Raw genomic sequence first — 23572 nt, forward strand, 5'->3', positions numbered from 1 at the left:
TCAAGATGTACGTCATACTCGACGATCAAAGTAACCGCTCACTGGCCCGCTCTGAATTTTTCCACCTGTTCGTCGAGAGCAGCCTGTCACCATATCTGATGAAAACATGTGCTGGCACTAGGAAATGACTGGAAGAAAGGTGGCAGGCTTTCAAGTTGAAACAGTGAATGGTGGTGTGTGCATGGATCTTCCACCCCTCATCGAGTGCAACGAAATAATGACTATCAAATCTGAAATCCCAACACCAGAGGTCGCTCTCGCACACACTCACCTAAAGCGCATTGCTCCACATATCCCCAAGCTAGATCCTGATGCTCAGATGATGATCCTGTTAGGGAGGGACATGATACATGTGCACAAGGTGAGAGAGCAAGTCAATGGGCCCACGACGCACCTTTTACTCAGCGTCTAGACTTAGGCTGGGTGATTATAGGTGAAGTGTGTATTGACAACACTCACAAACCAACATTAAGTTTCTTCAGAACCCACATTCTTCAGAATGGACGTCCGTCACTCCTCACTCCTTGCCATAACAGCATCGGGGTAAAAGAAAAACCAAGCTACGGCGGGGAGCACAGGTATGGCCGCTCTACACACACGCCAAAGCCTATGCCAGCTGAGGACCAGCTTGGGCTTATGGCCTTTCAGTGTACAGACAACGACAACAAGTGTGCCATGTCCTTCGAGGATGAATTCTTCTTTAAAATCATGGAAAAGGAAGTCCATCAGGATGAAAAGAACAACTGAATAGCTCCTTTACCATTAAAGTCACCTCGTCCTTTACTCCCAAACAACAGAGAGCAAGCACTGTCCCGTCTCAGTTCTCTAAGATGCACATTGAGCAAAAATGCTGAGATGAAGCAGCAGTTCTCCTCCTTCATGAAAAAGCTGTTCGAAAACAAGCACGCAGAGAAAACACCTCCCATCCATGAGAAACAAGAGTGCTGGTATCTGCCATTTTTTGGGGTGTACCATCCCCAGAAGCCAGGGCAGATACGAGTTGTGTTTGACTCAAGCACCCAACAACATGGCCTCTCCCTCAACCCTGTGCTGCTCACAGGCCCCGACCTGAACAATACTCTCCTGGGTGTGTTGTTGCAGTTCAGGAAGGACCTCATCACAGTCACTGCCGATATCCAGCAGATGTTTTACGGATTTCTGGTGAGGCGTGAGCACAGAGACTACCTCAGATTCCTGTGGCACAAAGACGCTGACCTGTCCAAGGAGATTGAGGAGTATCGTACGGAGGTGCATGTCTTTGGCAACAGCCAGTCCCCGGCGGTCGCCATCTATGGCCTGCGGCGAGCTGCTCAAGAGGGTGAACAAAGGTATGGAGCTGACACAAGGCAGTTTGTTGAAAGACACTTCTACGTAGATGATGGGCTCATATATCGGGATTGGGATATATCGGTTAAATTGGGATTTGTTATGTGGGGGGGCTCTCCCTAGGGGGGTCCGGGGGGAAAAATCTGAAAAATAAACCCTTAAATGGCACTTTCTGGAGAGTTTTGTGCAAAGAAATTGAGAAATTGAGTCTTAGATGATATGTGCAAAACTGCCAGGTTAACAGCCTATACTCTGCATTGTTATAGCAGGTATTAGGGCATTTAGCATTTACATTACTGTTAATCAGTCATCACTAGATTACACACTGTATTACCTTGCTATGATATAAGAAGTGACCCATACAATGTGCCAAACATAATGTGCCACATGAAGAGACAGTGCAGCATATGACAGTACAGTGTTTCCTCTAGGATTTTTTTAGCAGTGGGGGCAGATCTGTTTTGATTGAACTGTATTTTTTAGGAACTGTAGGTCTACAAAATGATTTTTACAAGAAATTCTTCATATGGAAACCAAAACCCAAAGTAGGCTATATATAGTATGAAACCATTCATAATGAAACTAATTGCATATTTGCCTCAGTGGCAAAGTTGGCAGCCTTACTGTGTGCATTTGATTTTTCTTGGCTTTTGGAAAAATAACTCTAAGGCTCGGTTATAGGACAATTCAGAAAGAGGTGGCCCATTAATGCTGAGTAGCATACATGCTGCTAGATGGTCCCCCTGTGGCCTGGACTTTTGAAATGTGTAATAACTTTGCTAAATAAAAACAAATACAATCCTGCTGGTACCTGACTTTTCCTTAAAGAGTCTGTATTTTCTTTTAAATACATAAAAAGGCTATATACATTACAGAAAATGCAAAGAAAATACAATCACTTGTACCTATTGCTTAGTAATAATCATAGTATCTGTCAGAGAAACGTAACTAGTAACTAGTCTCGAGTAACAATGTGGGCATTAAGGGCATTAAGGTGGTAGCCTAAGTGGGCAGAAGAGAGATAGAGAAAGAGGAAGCAGATGTGTTGTAGATGCAACCGGAGCAGAGTTGGTGGTTTTTCATGTTATAACGAGGGCCTGGAGGTAACGAGTCTCCCCTGGTTTTCTGACCACCGTCGGAAACGAAGCGATCAGGAAAGGTTAACACGTTGAACATTTTAACAGCTTATTAATGTGCCTCATCTGTTGACATTTCCGAATGCCTTCCTACAGTTGCTTAATAAAAAAGGGCTTTCCACACAAACAAAAGTAGCCTACATGTGTCATTAGTATGAGAGGAAAAATTTTATATTAACTGTGTCGGGCTCGGACACAAATTTCTTAATGCCTGTCGGACTGCGGCTGGGTTAGATCACGGCTCTGTCGGACGCGGGCCGGGCTCGGACAGAAAAATTCGGCCCGATCCGGACTCTAGTGGGCATCACCGATGGGCCGAAGGCAAAGCCAGAGTCGGTAACGTAGGCTACGGCGTGGATGGACTCTGTTCTGAATCAGAAGAAAAGCACCGGGCGATCGCTCTGTGAAAGGCGCGGTACACGTAGATGGTTGGTAGCTGTCTAGTGTTCTAGTGTTGTCAGGGTTAATTAGTGGATTTTTTTCCCTTATTAATAAAAAAGCAAAGGGTGGCTACTTTGAAGAATCTAAAATATAAGACATGTTTTCAGTTATTTCACACTTTTTTGTTAAGTACATAATTCCATGTGTTCATTCATAGTTTTGATGCCTTCAGTGAGAATCTACAATGTAAATAGTGATGAAAATAAAAAGGAAACACATTTGAATGAGAAGGTGTGTCCAAACTTTTGGCCTGTACTGTACACATGGCACCGAGTGCTGCTCTCCGATGCTCGGAGCCCTGCTGCTGGAGGAGATGCGACAGCGAGAACCGGTTCAATGGCTTGGTCAGCGACATGAACTCGTAGCGGCCGTTGGAGCTTCCGAGCACCGGGCTTCCACCGCTGTGAACGGGGTTTTTAGCTTCAGGAGAAGGCATTTTATCTGTTAATCCTACCGACGGAGACACTTTGGCACTATGTAGTTGACCCACAGTGGTGAACTGTCTGCAGTTCTGGGAGGGTTGTTGCCGTGTTCTGATTGTTCTCATCTCAGCTCTGCCGAGACAAAATAGACATGCCATTTCAAAAATCTTTCATTTATTGTCAGAAATATGTTTTCAAAAGCATCACTTTCAACAAAGTGAAATATTTAGACTCCAAGCAGGCACATCCAGACAAACGAGCAGGTAGATGTGTAAGGAGGGAGACAGAGTGGAGCTATAGATGGTGAAGTATCCTGATGGTGTAGATGTGTGAGGAGGGAGACAGAGTGGAGCTATAGATGGTGAAGTATCCTGATGGTGTAGATGTGTGAGGAGGGAGACAGGTGAAGTATCCTGATGGTGTAGATGTGTGAGGAGGGAGACAGAGTGGAGCTATAGATGGTGAAGTATCCTGATGGTGTAGATGTGTGAGGAGGGAGAGTGGAGCTATAGATGGTGAAGTATCCTGATGGTGTAGATGTGCGAGGAGGGACACAGAGTGGAGATATAGATGGTGAAGCAAAAGTTGTGCAATGTTTTGAACCAAATTAGCGACAACAGGCATTATGGTAAAATTCTTTACAAAATGGTAAAATTAATAAAACACATAGTAGATTTCATTCATGTCACAAAGTTGTTAGAACTTCTAAACTGTAATTGACAAATACATGGATCTTGACAACGGCAAGAAAGAAAACACTCTCCTACTCCCTAACATTGACAGTAGTTTCTTTGGGGTTAGGGGTAGGGTTAGGTGTAGGGGAGAGGTTAGGGTTAGGGTTAGGGGTAGGGGTAGGGTTAGGTTTAATTTCGCTTCCGTGAACCGGATGTATCTCCCACTCCGACCGGTCCTACGAGAAACCAGAGCATGCAAAAGGTTCCGAGGTATGTATCGCATGTAAACAAACCGGCATTGGGGGGAATACACACGCTATCTCGCCTGCAGTCGGAATGGAAGGGGTTTGATGCAAATTAGCGACAGTCGGCGTTAAGGGGTTAAAGGTGAACCGTTAGAAGTTGAGGGCAAAAGGTGATGAATTTTATCTCTAATTGAGAAACACAATTTTGATTAAACTTTAGAACTAATGTCTCAGCTGCAGCAGTGTGTACCTGAGTGGTGTGACTGTGTGTGTGTGTGTGTGTGAGTCTGGCTTTGTGTGCGTGTGCGTTACTGTGCATGTGTGCGTGTGTGTCTGTGTGTGTGTGTCTCTCTCTCACACACACACACAAACTACACCACTGAAAGCACCAGTGTAATTATGATCAGATCTTGGTCCTGTCTGATGAGGAAGTGATAGTGATAAGTCTTGTGATTTATACATTTACAGCGTCAGCAATTTTTGGTTGCCAGCTTTCTTCCTGTTTTAGGAACCAGCGACTGGATTGTGTTTTGCCTGTAAACCATGTCTGTGTTCTTCATATTTATGTAGAATTATAGTTTGCTCTTCTTGTTTAAAGTATGCGGCTCTGGTAGATGTTTGTGATTGGTCGTGCTGTGCAGATCCCTTTTATGTGAACATGCGCATCGCTGGATTGGGAAACACTGGGTTGACTCAACTAGTTGTTAACAGGTGTGTCTGTGTGTGTGTGTGTGTCTGTGTTTGTGTGTGTGTCTGAGTGTGTGTGTGTGTGTCTGAGTGTGTGTCTGTATGTGTGTGTGTCTGTATGTGTGTGTGTGTGGGTGTGTGTGTTTGTGAGTATGTCTGAGTCACCGTTGTGACAGGTTATGCAGGACCATGGTTGTTAGGTGAAGCCGGGTAACTGAAAGAAATCCAGGACGGGTTGATCTGGATTCATAGTACAGGCATCAGGGCCAGCTATAGCCCATTGGCTGCCCTAGGCAAAACTGAGATTTGTGTCCATAATTAAGAGAGACAGGTTAAGGAGAGGAGCCTGGTCGGGCTAGAACTCTCCCCAACCGGATCGGGCTGTACTGGCCTGCCTCCCTCTACTTTGATTATTTCATTGATTATATGGTAGATGAGTCTAACGACTATGAAGAGAAGCAGAGAAAAGAAGGGGAGCCGTGTCTGCAGATATACACCCTCCCCCTAGGTGAACGCTGCAACTCCTCATTGCCTATAAGCATTAAGGGTTTTATTTGAGCAACCTGATAGTAAGGAATTACAATAGTCCAGCCAGGAAGTAACAAATGCATGGACTAGTCTTTCAGAATCGTTTTGAGATAGATGTTCCTCATTTTGCCAATGTTACGCAGTTGAAAAAAGGCTTTACTTGAGGTTTGTTTTAAGTGGGCGTTAAAGGATATATCCTGATCAAAAATAACCCCTAGATTTCTGACAGTAGTGCTGGAGGCCAGGGCAATACCATACAGGGTAGCTATATCTTTGGATAATGAGTTTCGGAGGTGTTTAGGGCCCAGCACAATCACTTAAGTTTTGTCTGAGTTTAACATCAGAAAATTGTAGGTCATCCAGGATTTTATATCTTTAATGCATACTTGAAGTTCAGCTAACTGACTGGTTTTGTCTGGCTTGATTGATAAGTATAATTGGGTGTCATCCACATAACAATGAAAGTTAATTGAATGTTTCCTAATAATATTGCCTAGAGGAAGCATATATAAGGAGAATAGAATTGGTCCAAGCACTGAGCCTTGTGGAACGCCATGGCTAACTTTAGCGTACCTGGAGGATTTATTGTTAATAATAACAAATTTAGATCAATCAGAGAAATAGGACTTAAACCAGCTTAGTGCAATTGCTTTAATGCCAACTAAAGGTTCCAGTCTATGTAACAGGATGGTATGGTCAGTAGTGTTGAATGCAGCACTAAGATCTAGTAAAATAAGTACGGAGACAAGTCCTTTGTCTGAAGCAGTTAGAAGGTCGTTAGTAATTTTCACCAGTGCCGTCTCTGTGCTATGATGCATTCTAAATCCTGACTGAAAGTCCTCAAATAAACTACTGCTATGTTTGGTCAGATCTTGTGCCTGTCTGATGAGGAAGTGATATTGATAAGCGTTGTGATTTACACATTTACATGTCTGTGTTCTTCATATTTATGTAGAATTATAGTTTGCTCTTCTTGTTTAAAGTATGCGGCTCTGGTAGATGTTTGTGATTGGTCGTGCTGTGAAAACCCTGCCTCTTTTATGTGAACACGCGCATAGCTGGATTGGGAAACCCTGGGTTGACTGTCTGTGATCCTGTCCCTCTGTCTGTCTATCTCTCTCTCTGTCCATCTCTGTCTGTATGTCTCTCTGTCTGTCTGTCTGTCTGTCTGTCTCTCTCTCTGTCTGTATGTCTCTCTGTCTGTCTGTCTGTCTCTCTCTCTGTCTGTCTTTCTCTCTGTCTGTATGTCTCTCTGTCTCTCTCTCTCTCTCTGTCTGTCTGTCTGTCTGTCTGTCTGTATGTCTCTCTGTCTGTCTCTGTCTCTGTCTCTCTCTCTCTCTCTGTCTGTCTTTCTCTCTGTCTGTATGTCTCTCTGTCTCTCTCTCTCTCTCTCTGTCTGTCTGTCTGTCTGTCTGTAAACTAACCCTGGGTTGACTGAACTAGTTGTTCACCACCATCGTGATACAGTTTATTCAGGACCGTGGTTGTTAGGTTAGGTGAAGCCGGGGAACTGAAAGAAATCCAGGATATGTTGATCTGGATTCATAGTTCAGGCCTCAGGGCCGGCTCTAGCCCATTGGCTGCCCTAGGCGAAACTGAGATTTATAGAACATATAAACTAACTGCAACACAACCTGTGCCGTAGTTAGTTTATATATGCTGCTGCTGTGTGATTGGTTTCTCTCATCATGTGATTTCAGAGAAATGACTCCAAGTTGGTACTTAAAGCTGATAGGACAGACAGAGAGAGGAAGGACAGAGAGAGGACAGACAGAGAGAGGACAGAGAAGATTGAGCGCGCTCAGAGCTGGCTTACCTGCATCTCCTCTCCAACAGGTAAGAACCACTAAACCTCTTCATCACACAGAGAACATCTAATACTGCTAAATACTCTCTTATCTACACCAGTTTACAGAGTAGTAAAAGGTAGTTAAGGTAGTTTTTTATTCATATTTTAAAGTCATATAAATCAGAATCGGATTACTTTATTAATCTCCTCAGAGAAGTTATGTAGTTACAGTTACTCACAGCCAGACTCAGGGTAACAGTAAGAGACAATACATGTATAAAGTATAAAGTAAAATAGTTACAATAAGACATCAATAAAACATGTATAAAGTATGAAGTAACATAGTTACAATAAGAAATAAATAAAACATGTATGAAGTATAAAGTAACAGTTACAATAGGACATGAATAAAACATGTATAAAGTATAAACTAACATAGTTACAATAAGACATAAATAAAACATGTATAAAGTATAAAGTAACATAGTTACAATAAGATAAATAAAACATGTATAAAGTATAAAGTAACAGTTAGAATAAGACATAAATAATACATGAAGTATAAAGTATAAAGTAACATAGTTACAATAAGACATCAATAAAACTTGTATAAAGTATACTTTTTTTCCGGGGATTTTTTAGGCCCAGAAAGCAGGACTTTAAGTCTCTGAGCCATGGGTGGGATTGTGGGAGAGGCAGATATAAAACAGCTCTGTCAACAATACACTCTCAATGTCACACAGGATATCACCAGGTCAATAAGGGATCTGGAGATGGAAATTGTGGAATTGCAGAACTTAGCAGAATTGCTCTGCTACTGGACGAGAACTCAGGGATTCGAATGAGATATGTAGTGGGTTTCTACTCACAGCAGTGAGTACAAAGAACAACTGTTTGAATCCTTCTGTGACAGGTTGCCCAAAGTCCCAGAAGACATGGACATTGTACTTGAACAACCACAGGTATTGAAAACGCACTTCCTGTTTTAATCTGGGCTGATTTTAGGTTTTATAAGGAATAACACTGATGCTTTTCTAAAACAGTGGTGCTATAAAGATGTATTATGTTCTGTAGTAGGAGATGATTTAATATTTGAAGGAATATTTAGATATGGGTGTGATTGTTTGTAGTGTAAATTACCTGTTTTATTAGGTGTAATATTTTCTGTGACCATATTTATTGTTATTGATGTTTTTTGGTTGGGTGTTTATATATATATATATATATATATCTTTTTTTTATTCAAAAAGGAAATCTCTTTCCCCAGAGCATCCATCCATCCAAGATAAATATTAATGCCCATGGAGGAGCCAGAGGAGGAGGAGGAGGTGAAGGAGGAGGAGGAGGCGAAGGAGGAGGAGCAGAAGGAAGCGGAGGAGGACAAGGAGGAGGAGGAGGAAGCGGAGGAGGAGGAAGAGGAGAAGGAGGAAGAGGAGGAAGAGGAGGAAGAGGAGGAAGAGGAGACAGAGGTGACATTAATATATATAATTTACAGACATATACTTTGGCTAAAACTGACATTTGAATATTGGACTTGGTGACAAAATTCTTGCTGCACACAAAACGTCTCTCTCTCTCTCTCTCTCTCTCCCTTAGATTTCACTGGAAACAGGAGCCGCTGCTGCTGCCGCTGCGCTGCCGCTGCCGCTGCTGCCGCTGCTGCTGTAGCCCTTGCAGCCCCTGCTGCAGCCCTTGCTGCAGCCCTTGCTGCAAGACTTGCAACCCCTGCTGCAGCCCTTGCTGCAAGCCTTGCAGCCCCTGCTGCAGCCCTTGCAGCCCTTGCTGCAAGCCTTGCAGCCCCTGCTGCAGCCCTTGCAGCCCTTGCTGCAGCCCTTGCAGCCCCTGCTGCAGCCCTTGCAGCCCTTGCTGCAGCCCTTGCAGCCCCTGCTGCAGCCCTTGCAGCCCTTGCTGCAGCCCTTGCAGCCCCTGCTGCAGCCCTTGCAGCCCTTGCTGCAGCCCTTGCAGCCCCTGCTGCAGCCCTTGCAGCCCTTGCTGCAGCCCTTGCTGCAGCCCTTGCTGCAGCCCTTGCTGCAGCCCGTGCAGCCCCTGCTGCAGCCCCTGCGGCTCCTGCAGCCCCTGCGGTAGCAGCAGCGGCGGCTCCTGCTGCGGCTCCTGCTGCTCCTGCTGCAGCTCCTGCGACTCCTGCTGCTGCTGCAACTGCTGCCACTCCTGCTGCAACTGCTGCAGCTCCTGCTGCAACTGCTGCAGCTCCTGCTGCAAGTGCTGCGGCTCCTGCTGCAAGTGCTGCGGCTCCTGCTGCAGCTGCTGCAACTGCTGCCACTCCTGCTGCAACTGCTGCAGTTCCTGTTGCCGCTCCTGCTGCAACTGCTGCAGCTCCTGCTGCAACTGCTGCAGCTCCTGCTGCAAGTGCTGCGGCTCCTGCTGCAGCTCCTGCTGCCGCTGCTGTGGCTCCTGCTTCCGCTGCTGCGGCTCCTTCTTTCTCTATCTATTCAGGTGCTGTTTTAACTGTTGATGATAGCACTACAACCAGTGATGGGAGTAATGCAATTACAGTAATGTATTCCTTTTTTGCTGTAACACAGTATGATAACACATTACTAATAAAATATTGGTAATATTATACCCGTTAAAATCTCAGTAACGCGAGTTACAACGCATTTTAACGCAACATTTAGTGGTGTTTGTTTTTTAAGAATTCCCCAACACTGCAAAACATTTCGGCACAGAGAAAAAAAGGTCTGTGAGTATTATTTCCTGTTGCTGATTTCGGTGGTTGAAATGACTGCAGAGACAGATACATTGGCAAGATGGACATTATTTTCAGGAGTTATTATGCTGCGTTGAAGCGAGGTGCTGTCCTGTCGCTGTTCCCATGTTCAGAGCCAGAACCAGAGATGGTACACTGTAAGAAATGGGTGCATTTTTAGATTACAGCACAGCAAAATCCTACAGAATAATCATAGGTGTTGATTTTGGTGGGACGGTGGGTACACGTCCCCATTATTTTTGTCATGAGTCATTTTGTACCCACCATTTTTTTTTCAAAACCTCAAGCTCAGTTTAGTTAAAAAAATAAAGTTCATAACAGATAGAACTCTTGAGCGACAGATGCCAACAAATCCCAAAAAATCTCTATCCCCACAGGGCAGCACAGACACAGCCGTTCCGCTGCTGCAGTGGCTACACGCTCCTCTGTCCACAACACTGCCTGTCGGGACATTCTAAAACGCTAAACGATCAATGTTCACCAAACTTTTCATGGCCATATCTTGTCATGAACACTTAAGCCTGTCAAAAAAAAACTAAACCGAAATCCAACGATTATAGAAGTTATCTCACATTAACGTTTTCCTCTTCATTGGCGCCTATGGCGCGGAAAAGGCTTAATGTGGTTTAATGTACCTAAACAGTGATCAATGATTACCAAATTTCTCTCTCATATTGTTCCTAGTAACCCCTGAAAACTGTCAAAAAATCGAACCAGAAATTTGGTGATCAGTGATCGTTGTTCATGTACATTAAACCACGTTAAGCTTTTTTCATGACTGATAAAGCCCATGACAACAGTGGGAAGTCAACCCACAGCTGCTCCGCTGCCCTGCTGAAAATGTGATCTTCTGGTATTCACACTTCTGTTATTATTATTATTTGTTAATTACCTTATGTTTAAATCATTTTTTAAATAGGTTGATTGTGTTACACATTTTCATTTCAATTTGTAATTCATTCCACAGTTTAACTCCGTACACCGAAACACTTCTTTGTTTTACATTTGTTCTGCTCTTTGGTTTAATGAAAATACAGCTTCCCCTCAGTTCATATTGACATTCTCTTATTTGAAACAGCCTCTGGATACAGTCTGGCAACATGCTATTATATGCTTTGTACATTAGTGATGCTATTGTTCCCGATAATTTGCGCCATTTATGATTCTTATTGATCTCTTTTGAAGTAGGAACATTGGATTTGTGATTGTTTTATTGTTTTAAACTTCCACACCATAACTTATATATGCCAGTATGAGAGATTGATATAATACATGTAATGGATTTGTGTTAAGAATATCTTTGGTTTGGTTCAGAATTGCTATAGATTTTGATATTTTAGTTAGAACATGTGGTTTCCATCATAATTTGTGATCTATGACAACTCCCAGAAATCTGTTAGCACCATCATATCTAGAAGAGCTCTTAGCTCTTAGCCCAACTAGAGTACTGCGCTCCCAGAACTCAGAGCTACTTGTGGTTCCTAGAGTCTCTAAAAGTAGACTGGGGGCCAGAGCCTTCCGCTATCAGGCTCCTCTCCTGTGGAACCAGCTCCCAATCTGGGTTTGGGGGGCAGACACCGTTATTTAAGAATAAACTGAAAACTATCCTCTTTTATAAAGCTTATAGTTAAAGTGATGGTTCGGAGTAATTTACCCTAGGGTCCTTTGCACCACGACCTCGAGCCAAACACCCCCCCAGAAGCTATTTTCACCTGGGTCTAACATTGGGCGAGTTAGTGTAGAGTAGCGTTAGCCGCTGAATAGCTTAGCGCGGGGCTAATGGACCCACGTTTGTATCTCTTAAATGACTAATAATGCCCGAAATGATACCAAAGGTCTACACTAGTACATATAGGTTATGTACTCATAAAACGATGGATTGGAAAGTTTGTAAGTACACCAGAAGTTTATGTAAATAACACTTGCCTGCTGGCTTCTGCTCTCTGCTGCTGCTGTTGTTGCTGCTGTGAGTCTAACTGCAGGTAGCAGCAGCAGCAGCAGCAGAGAGCAGAAGAGAGCAGGCAAGTGTTCATAAACTTCTGGTGTACTTACAAACTTTCCAATCCATCGTTATGAGTGCATAACCTATTTGTACTAGTGTAGACCTTATGTATCATTCGGTAATTAGTGGGGTCATTAAGAGATACAAACGTGGAGTCCATTAGCCCGCGATTCATGCTACTCATGCTTATTAGACCGTGAGTAAGCTTCTGAGGGTGTTTGGCGTCAGGTCATGGTGCAAAGGACCCTAGGGTAAATTACTCCGAACCATCACTTTAAGGAGTGAGGAGTTGCAGCGTACGCCTAGACCGGCGGGGCAGGGTTTATAGCTGCATACACAGCACCCCTGCTTTTCTCTGCTTCTCTTCATAGTCACCAGATTCATCTGTCATATCATCAATAATATAATAAGAGTAGAGTTCTTGCCCGACCAGGCTCCTCTCCTTAACCTGCCTCTCTTAGTTATGCTATTATAATTCTAGACTGCCGGGGAAGTTCCTTCCTTCCTATGACACACTGAGCTGCTCACTCATCTCTCTTTTCATTTGTTTCCTTTTTTGTACATCTTTGTACCAGAAATGCTTGTTCCTAACCTCGCTCTGGGGAGTTCACTCCCCGGACTCCTTATGTTTCTTCTTCACCCAGAATATTGCCTTGGATTAGGGTGGCACCAAGATCTGGGTCTTGGGTGCAGCTGTCTCTATGGACCTGCTACAACCTGCTACGCTTTGCGATTCCCTGCAATGTCCGGCTGCGTCCTGCCGCGTCCACTGCGTCCACCCATCCTCTGCTGTGCCATGCTACATCCCGTAACGCCCTGCTGTGCCCGGCTATGACATGAACTACTATGACTACCATTGTAGTCACTGTTACATTATCTTTATTATGACTATTATTGCCACTGTTCATCAACCCCCAACCGGCACCGTCAGACACCGCCTGACCCATTGGCTTATTTACAAGCCCATCAAAGTTAACAATAATGACACCCCTATATTATTTTATTTTATTTTGAGACATTCGTTTTGTTTTCCAAGTTATTAAAATGTGGTCAAAAGTAGTTGTAAGAGATATCGGAGAAAATAATTGAAAATGATTTAACTTTCACTTAGCTTTGATGGGCTTGTAAATAAGCCAATGGGTGAACTTGGGTCCGTGAGTTGACCAATCAGCTATCAACTAGGCTTGTTTGTTTACGTCCCTCACGTCCCTTTAGGTGCTGCATTGGAACGTCGTATAAAGCTGCTGTTATTCCCTCGGTAAAAGAAAAAGTACTGCTATGCCTTATTGTGAATAGAACAAAAGAGAGCTGTGTCTGAATCCACTGTCATCAAGGAGTTAAAGGCAGTGAATTCCATTAAAATGGTGAGTCATTCCTTTGCACTTGGCCTTGAGTTCGCTAGCATCCATCCTAATCGGTGCTAATCATGAATGTTTTAAGAGAACGGTGCTAATAGTGCAAAGCTAACGGGTTAGCTAAGGTGCTGTTCATATGCTAATAGAGTAATTAGCCACAAAAGGCTAGCGGAGTACTGTGTATTGCCTGTGAAAAGGCTAATTATTCTATCTATTGGTTATGGAAAGTAATGTTGCTTTTCAACACTATTGCTAGCTGTGGGTATTTTGTTGAATGAATGTTAGTACAAGTTGTGAGTTTAATTGTTTAACTGGAGTTTATGGTGAAGTAGCTAACTTAAAGAGGCTAATTTTTAGTGAATCCTTTCCACTGTTACCGGTGCTTTTGATACGTGAAAGGGATTTATATACTTTTGATACCTAAGAGAAGAAATTTAAGAACGGTTGTACAACTGAATAGAGATTTAGATATTTCAATATGGGTAAACTGAAATATCACCTCATTTTATTTTCATTGTAGTCTAAGAAATTGATTTTATTACTAAATAGTAATTGAGAGAACTGATTTGGCTTTATCTACAGGTGGAGGAGGTGGAGATTTGATCGAGACTCTGAACTCAGATGGATTGCCCTTGATTCCTTCTTCAGGTGTGGGACAAACAGAAACCAAACTCATATGGGCCCCAACGTTGAACATCTCTGAACTCTTGTCATCAAAGAACAATTGAGCTCATAGAACTCAAAAGGGTTTCTTGTATGTGCGCACTTTATTTTTTATTTTAGTTGTTATTTTTCATACCTGTTTTTATCTGCATACGTGTATGCCATATTTCTGTGTATATTAATACACTTCTCAAACTTTATCCTGGTTTCCTAGTCTCTTTATTGATGTTCAATTCTCTGGCTCTTAACAATCTAGTTTTCTTCTGGTTCTGGTCAAAATTCACACTGAAATCAACTACATAACACTACTACGTGCTATTTCATAAATGTTACTACATCGTAATAAGGGTTACAAATACTTTTTTTACTTGTATTTCTGTTGTATCTGCTAGCCTTTGCAACTCATTTATAAATGCTTTGTAAAGCATAGCAAGTCCTCACTTTAGATGGGCTCGTGCCATGCACTCAACTAATCAGAAGTAACTCATAAGTTAATCATGGATTGATGTGTTGGTAAGTGCTTGTTAAAGCTGCATTAACACACTAACTATCCGTAGGCATATTTCTGAAGGCATGTCCAAATAGAACAATACATGTGTGTGTCCAGGTTCTGGTAACCTTTGCAACTCATTTATAAATAGGGTTGGGTATCGTTTGGTTTTTTTTCGGTTCCGGTGCTAAATCGATACTTTTAAAACGGTGCCGGTGCCTAAACGGTGCCTGAACCGGTACTTTTCAATAAAGTTAAAAAAAAAAGAAGAAGAAGAAAAAAAATAAGGGTAGTAAACAACAGTCAGTGACTTGTTTATTGCTAAGGCCATGGTCAAAATTAAAGATTTAATAATAATGTAATAACTATAACAATAACTTATTTCACCAGTAAATTGCTGTTGAACCCCAGATGGGAAAAGGGTATTTTACAATTACTGTGAATGCACCACGAGGCTACCTGTTTTAAGTGAATCTGTGTTGTTTAATTCCGACAATGGGAGCTGCAAGTGAACGCACCGTCTGTGTTGTTTAATTCCGACAACGGCAGCTGCAAGTGAACGCACCGTCACCGTCTGTGTTGTTTAATTCCGACCATATAAACATAGTACTACTAGTACTACTACTGTATATCATAGATATACAGTAGTAGTACTACTAGTACTACTACTGTATATCTATGAATTGCGACAACGGCAGCTGCTGCTGCGCTGCAGAGCAGACTGTTACATCCCGCTGTTGAAGTCCTCCACAGTGAAATACAGTCACACTTTACACTGTTTAACGTTAGCTGTCAGCATTTTAACCGTGATTAATCCAGCTGCTAGCTAAAGGTAGGCTAACGTTACATGCTGTCAGGTGTAGTGTAAAGTCGAGCACCGAAATGAGGCACCGAAACTTTCGTTCTTATTCGGTCTCGTTACTACCGTTTACGTCGGCACCGGTTCCCTATTGGCACCGAGTTTCGGTACCCAACCCTATTTATAAATGCTTTGTAAAGCATAGAAAGTGCTCACTTTAGATGGGCTCACACAATATACTTAACTAACCAGTAGTAACTCATGAGTTAATCATGGATTACATTATTGGTAAGTATTTGTAACAGATGTGTTAACACCCTAGCTATTAGTTTAGGCCTTTTTCTAAATCATAACATTTTATTTAAGACATGAACAAATGTAGGTCTAGATAGTCTGTTAATCATTAACTTCCTAGCTTTAAACAACCGTTTACGTTCTGAGTTCCTAGTTGATAATGGTAAAATTACTTCATTTACAAATGGTTAATGCAGCATGTAGGAATTATTAAAAAAATTACTGATAAACATTTTACATGGGCTTATGGACCAACCATTTACTAACTGTATTTACAAATGCTTTACTGATTAGAATGAATGTAGGAACTACGCTTTACAAATGATAAACAAATAAATTACTAATAGTTTGTAGATAGTTTATAAAGGGAAAATTATTTAATTTACTAATGGTTTTTGCAATACTTAGAAAGTGTCAAACTTCTATTTATAAACATAATTTTCGAGAGTCTTATTTACTATGAACAAACCATTTAAAAGTGTGTATACAAATGCTTTATTCATGAGAATTAACATAGGAGCAATGCTTTACCAATGATGAACAAAGCATTTAGTAAAAGTTAGCAACTGGTTTATAATGGGAAAATGATTTCATTTAACTGGAGGGCGTTCTGGGGAAAGCCTGGTCTGATTGAGAGAGATGGCATTCATCCCACCTGGGACGGAGCCGCTCTCATATCAAAAAATCTGACCGAGTTTATCAGACATAAACCATGACAACCCAAGTTTGATTTTAGTAATCAGAGGTGCAGTGCTACGCGGCCCTCTGTGCTTCCGTTGGAGCAGTCACCTACTCATAGTCTAATAAGCACGGTGTCTGTCCCCCGACTCAGATTGGTTAAATCAAAGGTAAACAAAAGATGCGCTACACTTAACAACCTAATTGGAATTAAAACGACTGCAACGATAGAACAAAATAGGAAAATTAGATGTGGACTATTAAATATTAAATCTCTGTCTTCTAAAGCATTATTGGTAAACGAGTTGATATCCGATAATAACATTGATTTATTTTGTCTTACTGAAACCTGGCTGGGCCATGAAGACTATGTTAGTCTAAATGAAGCCACTCCTCCCAGTCATATTAATACTCAAATTCCTAGAGGCTCAGGCAGAGGAGGGGGAGTTGCAGCCATCTTTGATGCAAGCCTGTTAATTACTCCTAAACCTAAATTAAATTATAACTCCTTTGAAAGTCTTGTTCTTAATCTTCAACATCCAAAATGGAAAACATTACAGCCAATTATATTCGTTGTTATTTACAGGGCTCCAGGTCCGTATTCTGAATTTTTATCTGAATTCTCAGAGTTTTTATCATGTTTAGTCCTTAAATCAGACAAAGTACTTATTGTAGGTGATTTTAATATCCATGTGGACGTTGCCAATGATAGCCTTAGTACTGCTTTCAACTCATTACTGGATCCAATCGGTTTCAGTCAGAGTGTGCACAAGGCGACGCACTGTTTTAACCACACCCTCGACCTTGTGCTCGCATATGGTATTGAAATTGAGGATTTAATAATATTTCCGCAGAATTCGGTATTATCAGATCATTCTTTAATCACTTTCGAATTCTTACTACCTGACTATATTAAATTAGACAAAAGCTTCTACACCAGATGCCTATCTGACAGTGCTATAGCTAAATTTAAAGAAGATATTCCAACAGCATTCGACTCTATGTCATGCCTTAACATAACAGAGGACCTCTATGTTAACCTTAGTCCCTCTCAAATTGATACATTTGTAGACGGTGCTACGACTTGCCTACGGACGACCTTAGACTCCGTTGCTCCTCTGAAAAAGAAGATGATGAAGCAAAGGAAACTAGCACCTTGGTATAACTCCCAAACTTGCAAATTAAAACAAATCTCGCGAAACCTCGAATGTAAGTGGCGTTCCACAAAAGTGGAAGAATCCCGCTTGGATTTGCAAGAAAGTCTCAAAACCTATAGGAAGGCCCTAAGAAAGGCCAGATCAGACTATTACTCATCACTAATAGAAGAAAACAAGAACAACCCAAGGTTTCTTTTCAGCACTGTAGCCAGGCTGACAGATAGCCACAGCTCTACTGAGCCATCTATTCCTCTAGCTCTGAGTAGTGATGACTTCATGAGCTTCTTTAATGATAAAATTACAACAATTAGAGATAAAATCCGTCACCTTTTGCCCTCGACTTCTAACAGCTCACCATTGGGCGCAGGAGGACTGGAGAGAACGATAAGACCTGATACATACTTAAGCTGCTTTTATCCTATGGACCTTCAACAATTAATGTCAAAGGTCTCTTTAGCCAAGCCAACTACCTGTCTCTTAGACCCTATTCCAACGAGGCTACTTAAAGAAGCACTACCTGTGGTCAACACCACAATATTAAATACGATCAATTTGTCTTTATTAACAGGTTATGTACCGCAGTCATTTAAAATAGCTGTGATAAAACCTATTCTGAAAAAACCTACCCTCGATCCTGAAGACCTTTCTCTCCAAAATCCTTGAGAAGGAAGTCGCTAATCAACTATGTGACTTTCTACATAGGAACAATCTATTTGAAGACTTTCAGTCAGGATTTAGAATGCATTATAGCACAGAGACGGCACTGGTGAAAATTACTAACGACCTTCTAACTGCTGCTGACAAAGGACTTGTCTCCATACTTGTTTTATTAGATCTTAGTGCTGCTTTCGACACTATTGACCATACCATCCTGTTACAGAGACTGGAACACTTAGTTGGCATTAAAGGAATCGCACTAAGCTGGTTTAAGTCCTATTTCTCTGAGCGATCCCAATTTGTTAATGTTAATGATAAATCCTCCAAGTACGCTAAAGTTAGCCAACACTCAATTAACTTTCACTGTTACGCAGACGACACCCAATTATATCTGTCAATTAAGCCAGTCGAAAGTGGTCAGTTAGCTAAACTTCAAGCGTGTATTAAAGATATAAAATCCTGGATGACCCACAATTTCCTGATGTTAAACTCAAACAAAACTGAAGTTATTGTGATGGGACCAAAGCACCTCCGAACTTCATTATCTAAAGATATAGCTACTCTGGATGGTATTGCCCTGGCCTCCAGCACTACTGTCAAAAATTTAGGAGTTATTTTTGATCAGGATATATCCTTTAATGCCAATCTAAAACAAACCTCAAGAACAGCCTTTTTTCATCTTCGTAACATTGCCAAAATTAGGAATATCCTGTCTCAAAACGACGCTGAAAAACTAGTCCATGCATTTGTTACGTCCAGGCTGGACTATTGTAATTCCCTACTGTCAGGTTGCTCAAATAAGTCTCTTAAGACTCTCCAGCTGATCCAGAATGCTGCAGCGCGTGTTCTCACAAGAACTAAGAAAAGAGATCATATTTCTCCTGTATTAGCTTCTCTGCACTGGCTTCCTGTTGAATCCAGGATTGAGTTTAAAATCCTTCTCTTGACCTACAAAGCTCTAAATGGTCTAGCACCATCATATCTGGAAGAGCTCCTAATACCCTATTGTCCCACTAGAGCACTGCGCTCCCGGAATGCAGAGTTACTGGTGGTACCTAGAGTCTCTAAAAGTAGACTGGGAGCCAGAGCCTTCAGTTATCAGGCTCCTCTCCTATGGAACCAGCTCCCGATCTGGGTTCGGGGGGCAGAAACTGTAATCACTTTCAAGAATGAACTTAAAACTCTTCTTTTTGATAAAGCTTATAGTTAGGGAGTGAGGAGTTGCAGTGTTCACCTAACTGGCCCACCTGCTTCTCTTCATAATTGTTAGATTAATAATACATAACAAAGTAGAGGGAGGCAGGCCAGCCAAGCCCGTTCCGGCAGGGGGAGAGTTCTAAGCCCGAAAAAGCTACCTCTCCTTATGACCCATCTCTCTTAGTTACGCTGTTACAGTTACGCTGTTATAGTTCTAGACTGCCGGGGGACTTCCTTCCTTTGACACACTGAGCTGCTCTCTCCTCTCCCTTTCTATTACTGTTTCTATTACTGTTACTATTACTATTACTGTTTGTGTGTATCCCGTCCCAGAAATGCTTGTTACTAATCCTAGCTTCTGGGGAGTTTACTCCCGGAGTCCTTATGTTTTTTCCCCCAGCGTATTTCCTTGGAGAACGTTGGCACCAAGATCCTGGTTCCAGCTGTCGCCGTGGTCCTGCTGCACTCCCTGCTGAGCTCAGCGGTGCCCTGCAATGTCATGCTGCGCCCTGCTGAACCCTGCAGCTTCCCGCTACATCCAGTCACTGTTCCATTATTAATGTGACTACTATTGCCACTGTTCATCACACCCCCAACCGGCCCGTCAGACACCGCCTACCAAGAGCCTGGGTCTGTCCGAGGTTTCTTCCCAAGAGGGAGTTTTTCCTCGCCACTGTCGCACTGCTTGCTCTTGAGGGAATTACTGTAATTGTTGGGGCTTTGTAAATTATAGAGTGTGGTCTAGACCTACTCTATCTGTAAAGTGTCTCGAGATAACTTATGTTATGATTTGATATTATAAATAAAACTGAATTGAATTGAACTGAATTTACAAATGGTTGTTTCATTATTTTTTAAGTATAAATCATGTACTTACAAACATATTCTTCAAGATAGGCTTATTTACTATGAACAAACAGTGGCGGTTTTAGGCACGGGCGAACTGGGCAGTCGCCCGGGGCGGCATTTTTTCATGACTCATGGGGGGCGGCACGAGCACTTGAAAAAAAAAAATCCTTCCAAATAACGCACATTTCATTCATGATAATATTATAAATGCAGGCCTATAGTTCCTGCAGATTTTTTTTTTTCTGAATTGTTTGAAATGGCCAATAAAAATAGGTAATACAAAACGATTATGTGTCACCTGTCACCAAAGTAAATTGGTTTAGTCTTGACTTCTGGTCTTGAGTGACAGTATTGGGGGGATGGGAATTCTGTTGATTGTTGGGTCAGTGCCAAATAAACCCAGAGATGGACAGAAAAAGGTCAAAGCCATCAGGTGCCCAATTTAGAAAAAAAAGAAAAGAAGAAGAGGAGAAACGAGCGAAAGATTCAGATTCAGATTCAGATTCAGATAACTTTATTAGTCCCCAAGGGGCAATTCAGTTTACAGCCAGCCCATCCATTAAGGGTTAAACAAACTTAGAATGCATTAAAAGTGCATTAGCACACAATCTGTATAAGTTAATAACTCAAACAATAAACAAACAATCAATAGACAACAAATAGTATAAATAGTACAAAAGTACTACAGCAGTCATACATCCTCCTGTATACAGAAGCTTGTTGTTCTCTCCTGTAACATCCACACATTTACACATGACCCAACTCAATCGTTACAACCTCCTACATACTCACACACCTGCTAGTGGCGGAACAGAGCAACGGAGTGCTAGAACCAGTTTGTTATAGTTATGTGATTTCATGTAACAGTGCTGTATGTTGTTCATTTAACAATCTAATAACAGAGGGAATGAATGAGTTGGCATAAAAGTAATAAAAAGTATGCAACTATGTTCTCTCTCTGTATGATTATCCATGTCATGAATGAAGGGCTAATGAAGGGCTAATGTTAATTGGCTTCCAGACACTAGTACTTATACATACAGGGCCACGAACGGATCAGCCCCAGCATACATCCAGGACATGGTCCAACCATATACCCCAACCCCCCACTTCGCTCTACATCAGCCAAACTGCTTGCTGCCCCCTCACAGCGAGGGAGAACTAATCACTCAACGAAATCCAGACTGTTCACTGTTCTGGCTCCCAAATGGTGGAACGAGCTCCCCATCGACATCAGGATGGCTGACAGCCTACACATCTTCCGCCGAAGGCTAAAAACCCATCTCTTCCGACTACACCTCGGATAAAAAAAAATAAATAAAAAAAACTCTTGAACCTGCACTTTTATGTCTCTTTGTAGCTTTGCTTATTTAAAGCTAATGTATTTGCACTTACTACTTGTTGTCTGGAGTTTGTACCTTCAAAGTTGAAAGCACTTAATTGTAAGTCGCTTTGGATAAAAGCGTCAGCTAAATGACATGTAATGTAATGTAATGGTGGGTAACTCTTTCGTTTGTTAGCCTTTTTGCTATGTTGTTTGCTATGCTTATACAACAATAATTCGGTTTTAACTCAACAAACAGATTTGTAATAACACCATAATATTTTGCTTTGCAAAAAAACTGTTACAAGTTCAGTTATTATTTATTTCCATCATTTGGTTTAACGTTAGGTACTGTCATTAACCAACGGAATTTTCAAATCTGTAGGTAGTTTCAAAGACGGACATTTGCTATTTGCTACAACTATATTTCGTGACAAAGTAGTTTAACAGTCATAACTAAAAGTGTGCCATGCATAGAATTCGAGGCAGTAATCGAGGAGCTAATGGTTCCTCCCTAAAAGTTAGATTAATATAGCATGTAATGACAGACATTTAGCGTAAGGGCATGTTTATTTAACCCTACTATTATGTTTGGGGTCAATTTGACCCCAGGCTGTTTTAGCTGTATAAAACATAATCCTATGGTCTTTTGATTTAAATTTCAATTGCAAATCAACTGCAATTTCAGGGGCACTTTTAAAATATTTTGGAGCATCCTCTGCTACTGGTCAGGATGAGCCACCTACCTCCCCTGCTACACAAGACTCTGCTGCTTGAATAGTCTCAGAGCCTCAGGATGAGGACCAGCCATCTACCTCATCAGCTACACATGCCTCTTCTGGAATTGTCCTTCGGGATGAGCTACCATCTATCTCCTCAGATACACATATGTCTCCACAAATATCTGATATTGAAGATGAAGACCTCTTTGCCTGTACTTCTGCCCAGCATGAGCCTTCAGGTGGGTTTGTGTGTGTGTGTGTGTGTGTGTGTGTGTGTGTGTGTGTGTGTGTGTGTGTGTGTGTGTGTGTGTGTGTGTGGAGGGGGTATGCCTAGGCTACAACACAACTGGACAACTGCAATTTAATGTAATTTTAATATATCTAATAATTTCTGAGTAGTCCTATGTGTTATGTTCCACTGCTACGTGCTTTGACTAATGTGCCAATATGCTGTCTGATAGAAATGCTTGGAGCTGGACCCCCACTGAGCCCCACTGTTGAGGATGAGCCTCTGTCAACCGACCCTGCTAACTGGCCCTCACATCTGACTGACAGTATTCGGACTGAGCTGGTTCGCAGAGGACCAAGTAAGGTGCCAACTGGCTTTGTTTTCCGTAGAAATTAGAGTGATGGGAGATGTTGCCACCACCAATATTTTATGAAGACATTAGTAAGTGATGAAAAGATGACAAGAAGTTGGCTGATTTATTCAATGAAGAACAACAGCCTCTTTTGCTTCTGCTGCAAATTGTTTTCCAAGAGGAACATTAATTTAATAAGTGCAGGGATGGCAAATTGGAAACATGCGAGTGATTACCTCACATCACATGAAAACAGTCCTGAACACCTCAATTGCATGAAAGCATGGAAGGAACTGTCAGTGAGGTTAAAAAGTGGGAAAACTATTGATAACCTGGAGATGGCACTTGAGGAGGCTGAGAGGGTGAGCTGGAGAGCAGTGCTGACATGTCTCACTGCTATTGTGCAGTCACTGGCAGTTCGGAATTTGTCTCTAAGGGGACACACAGAAACACTGTTCACACTATCAAATGGAAATTTTCTCAAAGAGGTCAAACTTATGGCCAGGTTTGATCCCATTATGAAAGAACACCTTAACAGTGTTGAAAGAGGAACAGCAAGTCACAACAGCTACCTAGGCCATCATGTGCAGAATGAGCTGATTGATTTGTTGAGCAGCAAAATCATCTCTGCTATAGTGGATGATATCAAGCAGGCAAAGTTTTTTTCAGTGATTCTGGACTGCACCCCAGATATAAGCCACACAGAACAGTTGTCAGTGGTCATTAGAGTGGTGTCACTGATGGAGAAGCCCCATATCATGGAACATTTTATGGGATTTTTGGAGGCAAAGGAGTCCACAGGCCAGAACTTGGCATCCATGATCCTGA

The 23572-nt window shown here is 41.9% G+C and overlaps 2 long non-coding RNA genes across 4 annotated transcripts; both read left to right on the forward strand.

Moving 5' to 3' along the window:
• The first annotated feature begins 1157 nt into the window (after positions 1–1157).
• On the forward strand, positions 1158–8565 carry LOC120545347. 3 transcript variants are annotated; one of them, XR_005636673.1, is made up of 4 exons: positions 1158–1328; positions 7160–7295; positions 7992–8210; positions 8516–8565. It is a non-coding gene; the product is annotated as an uncharacterized LOC120545347 (long non-coding RNA). The 3 variants fall into 3 exon arrangements; XR_005636672.1 differs by lacking the exon at positions 8516–8565 and having other exon boundaries at positions 7992–8416; XR_005636674.1 differs by lacking the exons at positions 1158–1328; positions 8516–8565 and adding an exon at positions 4891–4955 and having other exon boundaries at positions 7992–8416.
• A 3694-nt stretch (positions 8566–12259) lies between these two features.
• Positions 12260–14196, forward strand: LOC120545350. Its single transcript, XR_005636676.1, has 2 exons — positions 12260–13342; positions 13916–14196. It is a non-coding gene; the product is annotated as an uncharacterized LOC120545350 (long non-coding RNA).
• Positions 14197–23572: the final 9376 nt, after the last annotated feature.

The sequence above is a fragment of the Perca fluviatilis genome, chromosome 17, assembly GCF_010015445.1.
Source record: "Perca fluviatilis chromosome 17, GENO_Pfluv_1.0, whole genome shotgun sequence".
Taxonomy (NCBI): Eukaryota; Metazoa; Chordata; class Actinopteri; order Perciformes; family Percidae; genus Perca; species Perca fluviatilis.